The sequence below is a fragment of the Myotis lucifugus genome, unplaced genomic scaffold (assembly GCF_000147115.1).
Source record: "Myotis lucifugus unplaced genomic scaffold, Myoluc2.0 scaffold_140, whole genome shotgun sequence".
In the NCBI taxonomy this organism is placed as follows: domain Eukaryota; kingdom Metazoa; phylum Chordata; class Mammalia; order Chiroptera; family Vespertilionidae; genus Myotis; species Myotis lucifugus.
Genome location: NW_005871188.1, coordinates 1439787 through 1445095, shown reverse-complemented (window position 1 = coordinate 1445095; position 5309 = coordinate 1439787). Strand labels below are relative to the sequence as shown.

Genomic DNA, 5309 nt, shown 5'->3' with positions numbered 1-5309 from the left:
AACGATTTGTTGATGCATTACAGAGTTACAGCAGCATCCTAATTATAAAAGCCCAGTGACAGAAAGAGCATATGACAGATGACAGAGATCAGAACTACCGGCCCCTCGCCAGGACGGCCCTGCCACCCTGCGAGGACCCCCACCCCAATTGGGGGCGTGGCCCCTCGCCCAGGCCCTCCCCGCCCCCTAGTGGGGACCCCCACCCCGATCTGGGGTCCCCTTCAGGGCAGGCCAGCTGGCTCCCACTGGTGCACCAGGCCTCTATCTTATATAATAAAAGGGTAACATGCAAATTGACCCTAAAGCAGAATGACCAGAACAACCCCTGGACCAGTCACTATGAGGTGCACTGACCACCTGTCTGTCTCTTTCCCTGGCCGGCAGCTCCGATTGCCTGATGGCGAATGGGGAATCAGGGTTAGGTGGCGGGGGATGCAGACTGCGCCAGGCCAAGGCCCCCGCCCTGCCGGTCACCTCACACACAGACAGCAACCTGCGGCAGAGGCGGGGCTGGTGAGCAGGTAGGAACAGCCAACCTCTCAGTCCCTTCCCCTGGCAGTCAAGCACCAATCACCTGATGGCGAACGGGGAACTGAGGGTGGGTGGCGGCGGTGGGCAGGGTCGGCTGCAGGCAGCCAGGGAAAATGGCCCTGATCGCAGGTAGGCCTAGGGACCATACCTGCGCACGAATTTCGTGCACCGGGCCTCTAGTCATTAGATAATGCCGGGTCTACACACAGAGACAGAGACACGTGGCACAACAGGCGGATTTTAATTACCATTTATTAAATACATGGATGAGTACGTGATTGTTAGCATGTTTGGCTAAGTCCAAGCATGTTCTAACCGGTAGGGAGAAAAGCCTGGAAGAAAGCCCTAAGGCAACCACAAAGGTAAGTGACTTCACATAGAAACTCTTGGCCAAACAACTTTGCTAAGGGACAGTACCTCACATGTGTCCCAGAGCTGATGGTACTCAAATAGTCATTAAATTAATGGCCACCACAGCAATGATAGGATGGCTGATGATGCATTCCACAATTCTGACAAAACCATGTTAGCCAAATGAAATGTGTCTTGAAAGAACTAGAGCATAACAATTGTTACACCAACAGAAAAGTGGTATTTTGAGAGCAATTATATGGATTATTATCTATATACCACAGGCATTTGAATGATGATTAGGTTAAATCTGTGTTTTAGGAGTTGAAGAGGATACATGCCTGGATAGGGGTTCACTACTACCAGGTTTACTGACTGGGAAAAGCAAACTGAATTAACTATACTCTAGTTATTCCTGGCAATCTTTTCATTGCATTAGTAAGAATTAATTTTCCACTTTCCTGCTCTACCAAAAGAGTTTCCAGTTTCTAAGATTAAAAATTGAACTTCTAAGATTAATAGCCTGAGATAAAAAGGTACCTGTGTGGTCCAACACGGTATTTAAGCCACAAGAAGAGTGCCAGCTGGCCCCATTACCTTCAGGCCACGTGCCAGAGTGCTGCTCGACTACGGATATACTTGATCAGAACAGGGCTTTATTACAAGTCCATTCAGGGCTGAAACTCCAGGTTATGCCAGGCAAATGTATGCAACTCACTTGACCTTGCTCTCAAATTCCTTGGGAGCTCAACTGGGAGAGGCCACGCTGCCACCGTCTGAACTAGCATGTCCCAACATGAAGGTGTCAGCTGTAGTACATGTTTAAAAGGAAATTTTCAAGGCTGCAGATATGTGTTTCATTTGCTACAATGACAATCTTTGTGTCTTGCTATGAAAGTGGTGTAACAACAATGAATACAACAGACCACCCAATGCAGTCCACACTAACAAAGGTAGGTTTTGGCTTGTACTATGGTGGGGAAGCTTTCTCTATAGAGCAGCCACAGCCTTACCTGTCCCTATTGTGGGGAAATGGGCTCTATGGAACATGCAGAAGTGATTTGTCCTGTATGTGCAGCATTACCTGCAGGCGGTCCTACTCATGTCACAGATGACTCTGCAGCTCATCTTACACTTGAGCACAGAGCCCCTAGAGGTTCAGATGAATCGAGGGGTGTTCCACATGTACGCAAAATGTTTCCCCCTGGCTGAGGATTAGGAAGTCCTCATGCTCATAGATCAAACACGCACTTATTAGTATGAACTTTTTCTTCTCAGAGTTCATATTCTCCAGCAATAGGGAAGCCATGGGTCCTGTAGCTGAGCTTTTCTCTCAGTTATCAGGAGTGAGACATTCTGCAAGAGGACAGTTTAATTCTTCCAGCCCTTCTGCTGCTCAGTTAGAACAAATGCAGCTGCAGCTGCAGCTAGAAAAGCAGCAAGCCCAGGCAGCGCGACTGCAGACCGCACGCGGCAAGCTGGCGCACTGATACAAGGAGTATCACCACTACAATCACATTATCCACTGCAACAACCAAGATGGCTAACATGGAAGCAGTCAGCAAACTCCAGAATTCCCAATTTCTTTTAACAAGGTTGAATGATCCTAAAATGTCTGACACAGAACACCAGACCATGCAAAGTGAGCGTGCAGACCGCAGCCTGTTTGTTCAGGAGCTCCTGCTGATCACTCAGTGTGGAGAGAGTTCCCCTTAGATGAGGACGAATGGGGAGGGGGGATGGCAGATTTTGGTGCTATGGGCTGTGTAGATGTTATGCCTTTAGATGTTGCTTTAGAAAACCTAAATTTAAAAGACAGTGATAAAGGAAACGAGCCGTCACCACCTCCTCTTTGATGTCTCCATTTGCAGACAATGCCCTCTGTGCTGTATTTGCCAAGGAAAGTGGACAACAACTATCTTGGGTTTGTTTGGTGATTGCAATTTCAGGTCTGTCACTCTTGTTACATAGTGTACAGTCGAAAGGAAGAGAGAAATATATATAATAATCACTTCCACTTAACAAATGTTTACTTCTAGCAGGTAAATGCAGGTAGCAGTGCAGAGGTGGTCTCGGCTTCCTGTACCCAGACATGAAAAAGGCTCTCCTAGTACTCCACATGCAAACTGAAGAGGAAAATGGAAATCTCTAATAAGTATTAATGAATAAAAAACACTTTATGGTTTACCTTAAAAAAAAAAATTCCATGGGACTCGAAAGAGCTCCCTAGGAGGAAAATAGAAATTCAAAATTGACAGCTATAAGGACAGCCAAGATGACTCAAGACAGAAAAAGTAAGTCATAATTATAGATTTTGACCTTTACAACTCCATAAAGGCAAAATAACATCGATTAAGCTGGGAATTGTAGAAGCCTTAAGATGTGTCTTTCTTGAAATCTTTTCCCAAGTAAACAGCTTTCCTGAGGACCACTGTTACTACAAGGCTCCCAACTAACAAGAAACATTCTAGGCAAGAAAAATACAGCTCAAAGGAAACCATCTGCTCAGAGACTTCTGCTAGCAATCCTCCTATCTAAGGAGGGAATATGCTAATTGACCCTCATGCCTTCTCAAAGATAGCAGCACCCACAGCCAATAAGGAGGGAATATGCTCATTGATTGCCCCTCCCTCAAAGATGGCGGCTCCCACAGCCACAAGATGGCCGGCAGGGGATTGATTGCCCTTCCCTCAAAGATGGCGGCTCCCACAGCCACAAGATGGCCGGCAGGGGAGGGCAGTTGGGGGCGACTGGCCGGCAGGGGAGGGCAGTTAGGTGTTGATCAGGCTGGCAGGGGAGTGGTTAGGGGACAATCAGGCAGGCAGGCAGGCGAGTGGTTGGGAGCCAGCAGTCCTGGATTGTGAGAGGGATGTCCGACTGCGGGTCAGACATCCCCTGAGGGTACATGCCAGGTTCCTATTATGAAAACAAAGTATTAGGCACAGGATCACACAGTTATACTGGTAGGAGAACTTAGCAGCAAGATAAGCTTTGTCCAGCATCCTCTCACACTTAGAGCAGCGGTTCTCAACCTGTGGGTCGTGACCCCTTTGGGGGTCAAATGACCCTTTCACAGGGGTCACCTAAGACCATAGGAAAACACATATATAATTACATATTGTTTTTGTGATTAATCACTATGCTTCAATTATGTTCCATTTGTAACAATGAAAATACATCCTGCATATCAGATATTTACATTACAATTCATAACAGTAGCAAAATTACAGTTATAAAGTAGCAACGAAAATAATTTTATGGTTGGGGGTCACCACAACATGAGGAACTGTATTAAAGGGTCGCAGCATTAGGAAGGTTGAGAACCACTGACTTAGAGGGTCACTTAACAGGTCAGTTGTCTATACACTACAGTGCAATTTACACATATAAATTATTGTGATTCAGTCAACTAACATTTACTATGTCCCAGATATCTTATTAGATATGTTCCATCTTATCCCGTTACATACTGAGCATAGGACTAAATCTTATATTTCTTGTAGAAGTATTACAATGCCATCCTTGGTAGCTAAGACCACAGTAGGAGCTCAGGAAAATTTTTCTCAAATGAAAATACTCAATGCTTTCTTTTGGATGACATAGGCATGGCTAAGCAATAAACACTGTAGTCAGATAGGCTATTATCTAGATACTAGAGGCCCTGTGCACAAAATTCATACAATTGGCGGGGGGAGTGGGGAACGACGGGAGGTCCCTCAGCCCGGCCTGCACCCTCTCATAGTCCAGGAGTCCTCAGGGGAGAAGCCCTGAGGGGCAATCGGGGCCGGCAGTCGCCACTCGCATCCACTGACGGTGCCTGGTGCTAGCAGTGGGTGCGAGTGCAAACAGGGCCGGCACCAGCAGCGGGTGCGAGTGCCTGGCGGGACCACTGCGCATTGGAGCGAAGAACCACCACAGGTTCGCTGATGACAGCGACCGGCGCCCCACCTTGGTCTGGCGCCCCCACTCACCTGCCCCACTATCCCGCCGCAGCCGATGCCCGCCATGTTCCACACTATGCCACCTGCTGCCGACACCCGCCATGTTCCGCATGCACCCCCTGGTGGTCAGCGCACATCATAGTGACTGGTTGTTCCACCGTTCAGTCTATTTGCATATTAGGGTTGTATATATATAGACTGATTTCAGAGAGAAAGGGAGAGAGAGAAAGATAGAAACATCAATGATGAGAGAGAATCATTGATTGGCTGCCTCCTGCACGCCCCCTACTGTGGATAGAGCCTTCAACCCAGGCATATGCCCTTGACCAGAATCAAACCCGGGACCCTTCAGTCCACAGGTCAATGCTCTATTAACTGAGCCAAATTGGTTAGGATTTCTCTCTCTTTTTTATCACCAAACATTTAAAAGACCACATTCCCTTCCTCTTTAGCCCGTTCATCCAAATGCCCTTGAAACTTGGTGTC

At 47.3% G+C, this 5309-nt stretch overlaps 1 protein-coding gene and 1 pseudogene across 1 annotated transcript in view; one reads left to right on the top strand and one right to left on the bottom strand.

The window, feature by feature from the left end:
* Positions 1–5309, bottom strand: part of DCBLD2 (discoidin, CUB and LCCL domain containing 2) — an 88920-nt gene that overhangs the window by 29565 nt on the left and 54046 nt on the right. The window lies entirely within an intron of this gene.
* Positions 1311–3196, top strand: LOC102435656 (annotated as a pseudogene).